This window comes from Lynx canadensis, chromosome B1, assembly GCF_007474595.2.
Source record: "Lynx canadensis isolate LIC74 chromosome B1, mLynCan4.pri.v2, whole genome shotgun sequence".
NCBI classification, from domain to species: Eukaryota; Metazoa; Chordata; class Mammalia; order Carnivora; family Felidae; genus Lynx; species Lynx canadensis.
This window is the reverse complement of record NC_044306.2, coordinates 21,870,101-21,883,950: the sequence shown is the minus strand read 5'-3', so window position 1 is coordinate 21,883,950 and position 13,850 is coordinate 21,870,101.

Here is a 13,850-nt window from a genome sequence, read left to right as displayed (position 1 = left end):
ATACAAATCCTTTGCTTTTGCCTGATAATATTATCTGCATATTTCAGCTTATAAAAATAAAACTGTTTATGACATTAAATCAATTAATAGAAGTTACTATCAATTAGTACTTTAAAGTAGTAATCACATATGAATTTTTGTAAAATTTTTATTTTTAAGAAATATGTAATAACACATTTTATGAATTTTCTATTATATACTTTTTATCAGCACTCTTTGTAGAAGTTTAGAAGTGCATATTAAAAGTTCTTTATGTTGAATCAAGACAGATGTTTCAATAGGCTCTATCTCTTATTTTTTCATCACTTGATTTTTTTTAAATTTTATTTTATTTTTTATTTTTTAAAATTACATCCAAATTAGTTAGCATTTAGTGAAATAACGATTTCAGGAGTAGATTCCTTAATACCCCTTAACCATTTAGCCCATCCCCCCTCCCACAACCCCTCCAGCAACCCTCAGTTTGTTCTCTATATTTATGAGTCTCTTCTGTTTTGTCCCCCTCCCTGTTTTTATATTATTTTTGTTTCCCTTCCCTTATGTTCATCTGTTTTGTCTCTTAAAGTCCTCAGATGAGTGAAGTCATATGATAATTGTCTTTCTCTGACTAATTTCACTTAGCATAATACCCTCCAGTTCCATCCACGTAGTTGCAAATAGCAAGATTTCATTCTTTTTGATTGCCGAGTAACACTCCATTGTATATATATACCACATCTTTTTCCATTCATCCCTCGATGGACATTTGGGCTGTTTCCATACTTTGGCTATTGTTGATAGTGCTGCTATAAACATGGGGGTGCATGTGTCCCTTCGAAACAGCACACCTGTATCCCATGGATAAATGCCTAGTAGTGCAATTGCTGGGTCGTAGGGTAGTTCTATTTTTAGATTTTTGAGGAACCTCCATACTGTTTTCCAGAGTGGCTGCACCAGCTTGCACTGCCACCAACAATGCAAAAGAGATCCTGTTTCTCCGCATCGTCGCCAGCATCTGTTGTTACCTGAGTTGTTAATGTTAACAATAGGCTCTATCTCTTAAGTGAAAGCCAGAATATCTCTCACTTTTGCTGTCTGCAGCATGTTTTGATATCCCATTTTTAGTTCTCATATTAGCAATCTATTTTTTGTATAAGTCTGGCTAAGATTTTAGTAACTGTTAAGTTTTTCATAGTATCATTATTTTAATTTACCTTTTTATTATAAGTTTTATTATGTTTTAGATTAATTTTTGTTCTCATCTTTATTATTCCTTTCCTTTTCTTTAGATTTGGTATATTGTAAATTCTTCTAGATTCTTGACATTGAAATTTGTTCATTTGGTTTTAATATTTATATATGCAAAATTTCAATATTTTAATATATACACCCTAGTTGTTCCCCACAAATTTTGTTATGACATATTTCTATTTTATTTTCAAAATATTTTCTAATTTTCCAGGAACTTTTTTGACTCAGGAATTATTAGAATAATTCGTTCAATTTCTAGACAATTGAGAATTTTCTAGTTTCTTTTTTCTTGTTTTTTGAATGTCTAGATTAATTTTGTTTTCAGAGAACATATTCTATAATTCTTTGGAGTTTTTGTGGAAATTTCTTCAGAGCACAGAGTCACTTTTGGCATCTATGTTTCCCATGTATGAAGAAATTCTTAGGTACCACCTTGGTTTTTGCACCATTCTATACATGGGCCATTATTCTGATGTTTGTTGATCAGATCTTCTACAGTCTTTATATCTTTATTCTATCATCTATAAAATCGCCCCTCTCCCATGATTTCCCTTTTTTAGTTCTGTATACTTTTTATGTAGATAGTTTGAAATGATACCTTTTAGTACATGAAGATTTAAAACTGTGGTATCTTCCTTGTGAATTCACTCATCATTAGGAAATTTTTCTTCTCTTCTCTACAAACATTTCCTGACTTAAACTCTATCTTGTCCATCTGTGAATTAGTGTTTGTATTATACATATTCTCCTCCTATTTAAGTGTTTTGTGTTGCTGTATTTAAAGTGTGTCTCTTGTAAACAACGTATTTTTTTTTTTTCCTCCCCAGGTACACCCTTGGTTTACTTGGCACATTTAGACAACATCAGGTCATTGCTATCTTCATGGGCTTTCACCTCACATTTGCTGTGTTCTCAAGGTTTTTCCCCCGGGAGTCATAGAGTAATGACCGATAGAAGTAAACAGGAGATGTGATGCAATCCTCAAAGAAGTGACAGAGAAGTATGCCTGTAAGGCTGTTACTCGGAATGACTAATCATGAATTTAAATGTAATGCCATCATTATGGTAGGTATTTATTTCTAGCCATGTTCATCTACTTCGATCAGTAACAGCATAAATGAAGACATACATTTAACTAGGGTTAGTGCTTTACTGAGGGAATACGTTGGAAGCAGAAATGAGCAAGAGTTGAGGGTGTGTGGAAGGGGAGCGATTAAATGACGCTGTATGGAATTAAAGCTAACAGGGATAAAATTAAGGATACAAAGCAATGTTGGACAGTAATCAGAAGACAATATCCATGGAAATTACATCTAGTTGTGTACAAGAGTTCTTAGAGTCATTTCAGCTGAAAGGAGGGCATGACAGTTGAAGAGTGGGATAACTGAAATTGAGGTTATGGAGATGGTGATTTAATAGTAACGACAAGGTATAGGATATCAGTGGGTTGGGCAACCAAAGTAAATGAGCAGATATGAGGAGAGGAGATCAAATAATGGACAGGTCAGGGTATTAAAAAAATCACCAACAAACATATGACAGGAGGAAGATGTTTAAGTGCTAAAATCTTAAGGAGTAATGGAAACTGGAGAAGACTGTAACAAGAGTCTGAGTGGTTCATACAGTTTGATGGCATGAACTTAGGAGACGGAGATTTTAGGAAAGCATTTTTGTCTATCATCTCTCATGAAAATTTTATGATTTCCTCCATAAGGATTTCCATATTTATTAATTCATTCAGTAAATACTTTTTTTTTAGTAGTCTAGACACTGCCCAAGCCACTTACCTGTACTTCCATCTTCCTGAGATATTTTCTTGCGTTTGAATTATCTGGGGAGATTATTTAAAATGTTAATGAAAATATACCACTCTTCAGCTTAAAACCCTCCAAAATCTGCCCATTACACTTAGAGTGAAAATTTCTTACCAAGTCCTAGAAAAACTTGACAGTGTTGAGAAAGGCAGTCATATGCATGCAATCTTTCTACTTCTCTTGATTGCACAAGAATGGGCCTGGGGCCTGGAATACTTTCTTACAGAGAGATTAAAGAGCTCTCACAGTCTGTTCTGGGCTGACCACCTTGTGTAGGAACATATTTCTCTGTTCTGGACTCAATGTGTGCTTCTTTGCTTAGGCATGTCTCATATACACTATCTCCATTCCAGCTAGTTGGGAATGGAGCCCTTAGCCTTCAGCACAAAGGAGGTGCATGCAGATCACTGCCTGTGTAGGCTGTGGGACAAGGCCCAATGGCCACAGGGGATCGACGACCTATATTGATGAGGATCTTAATTCTGTTTCTTTACTATGTGAGTAAAGTTCATTCCGTCCAGGGCCTGTGTGAGTCATGCCTTTCTTGGAGACCCAGAACCATGGAGTAAATTGACCTCCTTGTTCTGCTGCTCCTGGTGGAAGACATTGTGCCAATCCTCTATGCTGGAAGTGGTCATCAAGTATGTCACTGCCATGAACAGCTGGCTGACGGTTTCTTCACCAACATTTATCTCCTACATTGATCTTTCCACACCATGCCATAACTATCCTGGCGCCATAAAAATCTTTCAACTGGCCAAGCTGATATCCATCAATGGGACAATATACTTATTGATATTTTGTCCTGAAAGTCACTTTTGCCAGATCTTTGCAAGGTTGCCCAACATTTAAGACTCATTTTACGTATCATTTTTTAAAAATGGTCTGCTGAACCACTCAACTGAAAATAACAACCAGCCACCAGCCCTTGGTCCTATCTTGGCTTCATTTTCTTCAAAACACAATACAGTATGAAATTAGACACTTGATATTATATAAAATTACAATGTATATTATATATTACTTGTTTACTGTATGTTGCTCACACAGAAATGAATTTTTTCAGGAGGGCAATGTTTTGTCTGTTCACCATTTAATCTCTAGTCACTAGAATGGTTCATGGCATACAAAAGGTGTGAATAAACATTGGTAAAAGGAAGAAAAGAAGGAAGAAAGGAGCAGGGGAAGAAGAAATGTTTGAGAATGTCTACTTAATAATTTTAAACTGGATTACAAAGAAACCTATTTAATAGCTTTTGGTAGTAATTTCTTTCTCTCAGAATTTCTACATACTATGTGTCCACTAGCAAGTTACTATGAAAAATCAAGTAAGCTTGACTTTTTTCTCTTGTGTATATCACTTTTTCTATTTCCGCCTGGTTACTCAAGGGATTCTTGACCCTTATATATCAATAATAAACTAGTGTCTTAGTGTCACATTTTACCGTAGTGTCCTCTAAATACTATTCCTCTAATACAATTTATTCTCTCATTCTGTAGAGAAAGTTCTCTAAAGTTTTTGTCACCCAAATTTATAGGATAATATTTTTTGTTTCATTTCTTAAACTGTACGTTAGGAATAAATATTTACTTTTGTGGCAGATGCATTATTTACGTCCCTCAGATCTAACAGCTTCTCTGTAAGTACTTTAATTGCATGTCACCAGCCTTTCTCTCTCTCTCAAGCATTTTTTATCACGCTTGTGGTTCATTTTTCAGCAATGTCAAAAACGAGTCCATTTTTATTCATTCTAAGTTACTTATATGACCATTAATAATGTGAACTCTAGTGTTGGTATGTTCCTTAGCTCAGAAATTTCTCTTTCCCTAGTAATCTCTGCCTCATCAGCTTATTTCCCAACTTTTACTTATATGGATTTTTATTATTAAGGCTTTCTCTAATAGAAAGTTTTTGTGCAGAATCATAAACTTTGGTTATCAGAGTTACATTCTTCTGGGCCGGCCACACTATTTTCGTTTTTGGTACTATGTTTTGGTACTATTTCTTATTATCTTACTCGTGGTAGCAGTTCTAAAAAAATCTTGTATTTTCTCTATGCCTTCCTTCTAGAACTTCTATAAAAGCCTGTTGGAATGAGTGTCTTCATATTCCTTACCTCTTAACTTTTCTTTCACATTGGCCATCTCTCTATCTCCCAGTGGGCTGCCTTCAGAAACATTTCCACCTACTTTGTTTTCTCTTGATCTAATACTAGTCTGTTATTTAGACCACCTTAAAAGGTAATTTAATTTTAAAACCTTAATAGTTTTATATTCCTAAGTTTTTAATACTTTACCATTAATTTGTTTCTGGTTGCACTAAAACGTGTTCTTGTCATATAATGGATGTGATTCACCCCCTGACCTCCCCTAGGGTATTACATACACTTGCTTCAATGTCCACTATTAACTCTATTTCTTCCATTAGAGTTTTCCTCATTTGCTGAGTGCTGGCTCTCATGACGTTGACCTTTGCCAATCCTTTTGGATTCCTGCTGTGCCCTCGGGGGAAAGTTCTACTGTGTGTTTAGAGGTAGGAAGACTTCTTGGCTGGTGTCCTTGCTGCCCATTCACTCCAGCTGTGGTAAGCTCCTTCGCAACCAATCTCCTGCATTGTCTTCTCATTGGCTTCCTTTTCAAAGAGTCACTGTCCTTCAAATTTATTGTTACAAGTTATATTTGTGCTCTTATCTTTAACACTTATATTTTGCTTTCTTTCCTCTTTTTGTTCCATCGTTTATTTTATTTCTCATGTAGACTTCAATTTCTTAGCTTGTTTTTATAGTATGTGCACACACACACACATAGACACAAACATGTATGTATAAAAAGAGGGAAAATATATACTCATTTCTCTTGGCCCTCTACTTCCAATATGTATTAATAGTATCTAGAAACTAGAGAGCTACTTTTAAACTTAGATTCTTCTGTTTAAATAACTGATTTTTAACATTAACATTCAACTTTTGTAACTAGATAAGCAATAATACCATAGATATCTATATTATGCTATGTGGTTTGTTTGGGTGCTTATAGTCAGATATTGTATGTATAACTTTTGTGTTCTTGGGCTCTTAGTTGTATTCAATATTTCAGTTTGCTGGTCATCAAATTTAAGTACTTTTAAATGAAGAATTATGTATATTTTTAAATTCCTGTATAAGTGAAAATGTCTTTCTAATGTCTTTACCCAAGAAAGAAATCTTAGATGAGTGAAAAATCCTTTATAACATTTTTCCTTTTAAGATTTTGCATATATTTCTCCACTGCCTTCTAACATTGAGAGTTGCTGAGAAGTCTGCCATCAGCTTAATTCTGTCTTTTTAACAGGTAAGTTATTCTTTCTTCCTGCCTGGATAGTTATAGGTTGTTTCCTTATCCTTCTTTCTGGTCTTTTTGGAAAGTTTCATAATTTTTAAGATTTGACAATTGTTTCTGTTACATTTGTTCTGTATTCTTCTTTACAATTATGTTGAAAGTTGATTTTCTATCGTATTTATTTAAAATAAATTTCATAATTGTTCTCATGTATTTTTTTATGTTGCATCATTGAAATCTGGCATATATATATATATATATATATATATATATATACACATACACATATTTTTTTCCCCTAATTATCAGTTCAGTTGCCTAAAACACCAATTAAGCTCATTGTTGGAAACAAAGAATTTAAAAAAATAGAATTTTCAAACACAAGCACACTGGAAGATCGTATTTATGCATAAAGTTCAAACGGTCTGCTCAAACAATGGAATGGGTGAAAGAGAGTGACTATCACCAGACTGGCATACTGAATAAGACATTTTTAAAAGCCTAAAATTTAAATTGTGAAATAAATATGTGTGTGTACTTGAATACCAATTCAGAAAGTTACTGTATCATTTTTAAAAGTAAGCAAAATAAAATAATTTATACAAGAGTGAAAAGCATGTTGAATGCATAAAGTCATCTTATAACTGTGGTATTTACAAGTCAAACTCATCTTGGAATACTCTACTAAATACTGTTCACCACATTCTCAGGATAAATTGTAAACTCGAAACAAGTCCTTAGGAGACTGAGATGTATAATGAAAAGAAAAGGTGAGAAAGGAAGGCAGGAAAGAAGAAAATGAATGATTCGGAAGGCTCAATAAAATATGTTATTATTTCTGTAAAAATTTTAGAACCCTAGGGTTAAGGGCAATATTAAAATTTAGTCAATTGTCAACATGGGAGAGGGGAAGAAGGTATACCTCCATTACATGGACCTGTAATTAAGATCCTGGAGTTCAATTACGTTTCATTTAACTTGTCTCATTCAAGTTGGGAGTCAATAGGGGACATCAGTAAGAGTAGTGTAAATTCAGAGCATAAATATGGATGGAAACAATTTTATGAATGATCCTGAATTCAAGATGAGGTTCTACATAATTTTATATGCACTGAGGTGCATCAAGTGTTTAGAGTGGGTATATGATTCAAACACATCTGCGTATTGGGAAAATCAAACTGACTGTTTTGATTATGAGTAGGAGAGGTATAGGGAAACCAGATTGAAATCTATTTCAATAATCCAAACAGGCGTTTAAACGACTTGATTGGAATGGAAAATTTTGTAATATTTCAGGAGATGTTATAAAGTTAATTTAAGTGAACTTCAGAACAGAAAAAGATCAATGCAAAGCTGACATCATAAATTAGCAGTATGTAGTTACGAATGACCAGATTCACTCTTACGTGTTTAGAGACAAATGTGACAGGGAAAATGATAGATGGCAAGAGGGTTACATTTTTGCAATCTCTTGAAAACTCTCCCATCAAGGCTGGCGATTTCTAAGTTAAAAGCACGTATTTTCCCTAGAAATAATTTCCCTTGTCATTAGAAAACAAGTTGTGTTCTTCCAGTCTCCTATTCTATCACAATTCAGAATGATTCTGCTGACAAAACTGAGTTTACTATTTCTCTATTCAATTTTTTAAAATGGCATTACGCATGCTCAAAATGGTACTCTCAACAAATAAAAAAGATTTGGACTTTCTGACCCCAAAATATTATTTGGCTTATGGAGAATTCAAGGACACTATGAGAAACATGGGAACAGCACCTACACTGGTCCATCATATTTTCTCTGACAATAGTGAAGACAAATGTAAGATGCTTGGTAGCATAGTGATGTTATTCTTAGGATTACATGAATATCCCGGTGGAAACAGGACTACGTGCATGTCCCTCTGTCTCTGTCTCTCTCTCTCACACACATGCATATATATTTCTTCACATTAAAATTAAAATCAGATCAGGATGATGGCATCATTTACAAGATTTAGAAATTTTAAATTGAGATAACCCCATGTTCACATTCTCTAATTCAAGTTACAACAGAGGTGAAGCAATGTTCAGTTATATGGTATCCCAAAAGGATGAATAAGTGAAGCAGAAATGAAAATAAGCTTAGTTTTTATAATTGTAGTGCAATGAACATACCCGTAGTTTTTTTCCATAAATGTACGGACCCACATTATTGGTGTGTAGCCAGTGAAAGCATGGTTGAAAGCACATCTTAAGCTATGATTCTTGGGGCCTGGGTGGCTCAGTGGGTGAAGCATCCGACTTCGGGTCAGGTCATGATCTCACAGTTTGTGGGTTGGAGACCCATGTCGGGCTCTGTGCTGACAGCTTAGAGTCTGGAGGCCGCTTCTGACTCTGTGTCCCCTCTCTCTACCCTCTCCTACTCATGCCCTGTCTCTCTCTCAAAAAAATAATAAACATCAAATTAGAAAAAAAATTATGATGCTTTTCCCTGGCGGTGCACACTTTGGTGTGCTGTCTGGATGCTCCAGCAAAGAAGGAAGGACTTGTTGCCCCAGTTGTTAAGTGGGTTGTGGGCAGATTTCTGTCAGCTATCAGTTCCTTTAGAATCACCTCAGCTGGAGAAGGTGCCATCATATCCCCAAGATGGCACCCTTTGTCCTGAGGGCTCACATCCAATGACTGATCTTAGAGGTTATATTGGTTTGGCCAGTGTAGCCCAACTAAGGACAGCACTGATGGGCCATTCTACCTTTTCATGGGGTTAACCAAGATTGTCTCAGGTCTGCATCACAGTCCAGCCACTTCCTCTGCCCAATCCTGAATTCTCTTCCATTTTTTTTTCAAGTGCTGATCTCAAGGGGACTCCTTAGTAACCATACTGCGTGGTACGCATAATGCCATCATAAATTCTGTTTCCCAGGTACCTAAACGACCACATTTTCTTTCATGACAAAACTCAGAAGACATCGATTAAAAAAAAAAAGAGAGAGAGAAAAACCTTTCCTCATTTATTTCTCAATAAGAGCTGTGTGTTAAGTTCACTGCAATATAAAGGTCAGGTTGCTATTTTGAAATTCCCAATATGGAACTGCCCTGCTTAGTGATCCTGCAGTAGTGCTTAGAAAATGATACAGGACCTACTGCTAATCCCCATATTCAGTACTACGCTTCACTGGCAAAGAAAGGACAATGATAATTTTCCACAAGCAACTAAACATCAGTACATTAAATATGCTATTCTTATTCCTTGGAATCTTTACAGCTATCCAGAAATATCGCTAGAATAGCACAGTAGATCCTGAAAGTGAAAGGAAAACAATGGTTTGTAGAAGTATTTTAAAACCGATGTAATGTGGAAAATAGAAATTTATGTTGAGCAAATTCCTAGGCAAAAGCAATTTATTAGCCTTCTTTTATACAGGGACTTCTATAAAACAACTGTTACACTGTAGTTCTAATAAATCATTATCATATACTTCTATTTTTCCTCAAGCCTTATCTATGGAACAATGCTAGGTATAACAAATCTTTTAGGTACAATTAAGAGAATTCCAATAGTTCCCAAAAGGAGGAATGTCATTTTTTTGTGTCACAAAAAGGTAAAATGTATAGGCTTTTAAGGGGGAATCTGGGAATTTTCTAAATTAAAATAAAAATATCCGTAGCCTGTTACAGAGTGAACTGTGTTGTGGGGAACAAGCTTAGGAATTCCCTGGGCCTGCATCGATGGGTTAACGAGGCATAAAGAATTAGAAAGCCATAGGATGCTCACACACAAGTTTGGGTAAACAAGATTAGGTAAATAGGTATAGAGAGGGCGGGGCAAAGGCCCCAATGTAAAACAAAGGTGCATGCATAAAGGAGATTAGGTATTCAGGGTGGAAACACCAGCCAACTTACTACAATAGCAGAAAACTGCTTTCACAGGAAGGAAGGATCAAATGAAGTAAAAGGGTAAACAGGGCTATAGACTGCTGTGCAAAGTTGCCTAGAGAGGAGCTAATTAGCAAAAGAAAGGTGCCTTAATGACCCTGAGGTAGCATGTCCTGTCTTTCCTGTCCCCTAGACCAGTTTAGGTAAAAGGAGGTGGTGCCTCATGTCTGCTATAAACAACCTTCCGCCTGGGCCTGGCCAGCAGGCTGCCTGGGGCCAGGATTTTGTTTTGTAAACTCAAACCCCTAACCCCTCATATCTTCAAAACCCTCTTTCCCTCATGTCCTTGGGTGAATGTTCACAGTTTCACTGTCCCTTTGCGCACATTCATCACCACATTTGTAAGCCTTCTGATGCTAATAAAAACTGAGCAAGGACCCTTAATAGGGCTCTTGTCTTCTCCCGGACATTAGCCATCTCTCGCATTTTAATCCTGCATCCCACTTTCTTTTTTTTTTTTTTTTTTTAATTTTTTTTTTTTTAACGTTTATTCATTTTTGAGACAGAGAGAGACAGAGCATGAATGGGGGAAGGTCAGAGAGAGAGGGAGACACAGAATCTGAAACAGGCTCCAGGCTCTGAGCCGTCAGCACAGAGCCTGACGCGGGGCTCGAACTCACAGACCGTGAGATCATGACCTGAGCCGAAGTCGGCTGCCCCACCGACTGAGCCACCCAGGCGCCCCGTGCATCCCACTTTCTTGCTAGACAAGAAAGAACTCTAGACCCAGAGTTTACAACACTCTGCCTCTCCAAAAAATAGGTATGTTGAAATCGTAATTCCCAGTACCTTAGATTGTGACCCTATTTGGAAATAGGGTCTTTATAGAGACAGTGAAGTTAAAATGAGGTAGAGTGGATCGTAATCCTGTAGGATTGGTCTCCTTGTAAAAAGCAGAAATTTGGAAAGAGAGACAGACATGCACAAAGGGAAGACTATGTGAAGAGACACAGGGAGAATGTCATATGAAGTCTGGAGGTACACTGCCACTAGCCAGGGAACACCAGAGACCAGCAGCATAAGGAAGACATAAGTTCCCCTACAGGTTTCAGAGGGAACACAGCCTGCCGACACCTTGATTTCAGAATTCTAGGCCCCCGAAAAGTAAGGAGATGAATTTCTGTTATTCTAAGCCACTCTGTGGTTCTTCGTTATGGCAACTCTACAAAACTAATATAACCCAACACCTTCAAAAATAAATTTTGATATTTTTTCATTTTTTGATATTTTCTTGACATGTTCGGTTATACGACTTGATACTATGTATTATATACATATGATGATCTATTTTGTATGTTTATATGTGATTGGTTTCCAAAGCCATGGTTGCCATGGTATTACTATTTTATATTATTGTAATGAAGGGGCGGACCTACGCCAGCCGACCACGCCTCCTCCCCTTGAGTAACAGGACTCCAACCCTTCCCCAGCCAATCGGCCAAGGCCATGACCCTTCCCCAGCCAATCAGCTGAGGCCACAGCCATTACCTCACCAACTGCCCCTAGACCCCAATAAAAGCTTTGTGGTTTTGAAACTCGCTCTCTCTCCCCAGCATCTCACCACTGCGTTGTGCAGGTAGGGGACTGAGCTCAAGCTAGCTCGAATAAAGGCTCTTTAGCTTTTGCATCGGGCTCGGCTCCCTGGTGGTCTTTGGGGATCACGAATTCTGGGCATAACAGTACATGTCTATTATTACAAGCATTATGCTAAGATGAAGTATCCAACTTTACATAAATATATACCTTTGAAGGAAGTTAGATCGAAAGTCAGTCTAAGCAACTGCAAATTGCTGCCTAGGTTTAAGGAGCTAAATTCCAGCAGGACAACTGAGTATTTGTTCCAGTTCTAAGCAACAATGTCCTTGCGGTTACTACACTGGGTGACAGAGTTACAGCATAATATTAATAAGATGCATTTCGTACCCTCAAACTCTGCTCTGATTTTCAGTTATACTGATGTCATAACTTTCTAGGTGGTCATGTTAATGGCCCTGGTGATTAGGTCAAAGGGTTTTGAGGGAAGCAATGAGAGTGATTTAATTAAAAATCAAGTTTAGGAAAGTTGTACATAATTTTTAATAATGAGGAATAACTTGTTAAACACATTTCTTTTTAAAAAGAATTATTTGTTTTTAATGTTTATTTATCTTAGAGAGAGACAGAGAGAGAGACAGCATGACCAAGGAAGGGGCAGACAGAGAAGGAAACACAGACCCAAAGCAGGCCCCAGGTTCTGAGCTGTCAGCACAGAGCCCAGCACGGAGCTGCAACTGACGAACTGTGAGATCATGACCTCCACCGAAGCCAGGCTCTTAACGGACTGAGTCACCCAGGCGCCCCAAGACATCTCTCAGGCATTATTTATATCCTCAGTAACGTATTGAAATATCACATAGTGTTAGTTATTTCAAATGTATGAGATATCCTCCTGAGGATATCACATTCTGCCTTTGCCATCACATCATAATCTAAAGAAAAATGAGCATTCCCTAAGGTCATTATATCAAGCTAGGATACAGGAGGCAGAGAAGAAGTTATCAGTGAAGAGATCCTGAGGTATTTGAGCACACCTCCAATAATGAACATTCTGGCCGGAAATGCTTACAGTACATTAGAAACTGGTTATACTTTCGTGGACTGCTATGGGTCTAACCATTCACAGTTTGGATGTGACCTTAGCAACCAGACGTAGTCCATGTCCTAAAGATGCCAGGGCATACATCTGAATAACCATATGTCAGGGAAGTACAGCCCTTCAAGGATGATGTGTCACCTTCCTACTTATTCATGAGAATGTCACGCTAGAACATGCAATATATTTTCATTTTACCTGAATTAGCATTGTACCATTTCACATATTAATGTAACTTCACAAGTTTAAAATTTCCTGTGTGAAATGGATCTTTGAGCCAGGCATACTCACCAAAGTTTGGTAGGGTGGCTCACTGTTGGCCATCACTGGGAATCATCAATTGTGATCAAAGTGATTTCTTAGTACTCTTAGGACACCTATAAGTTAATTACATCAATTAGTTTATACTTTCAACCTTGACATTTCACTAGCAGCTGGAGTGAACTGCAAGGGCAATATGTTACTTAGTGTGGGTTATGGGAGAAGAATAAGCTGAAGACAAATTTAATCTTCTAACAATTTGCTTACGAAAGCAAATTGTTGGTGACCTCTGGGACACGGAGAAGTATAAAGAGAGAAAGGAAGAGACAGGGGTGGTGGGAGAGAGAGAGAGAGAAAGAAAGGGGGTGGGGGGGACAGGTAGCTCTTAGAGTTAGCATATTACAAGTGAAGAAGAAAGAGTGAGGATGTGTAAACTGTAAAATTCTCAAAAGAGTTGGAACAATGAGCAAGTACAGCAATGAAGCCTAGCTAGCTAGGTATTTTTTATTTCTACATCCATTTTGGTGCCTGGAAACTCCTTGAAATTGTTAAAGGTGTTCAATGTTCTTTCATTAAGTAATATCTGGTTATTTCCACTCTGGTTGTAAATTACCTTTTATCAGTAATCCTATACTTATCAGTTCATGAAGGTCCTTCTGCTATAAAATAATGTCAGCTAT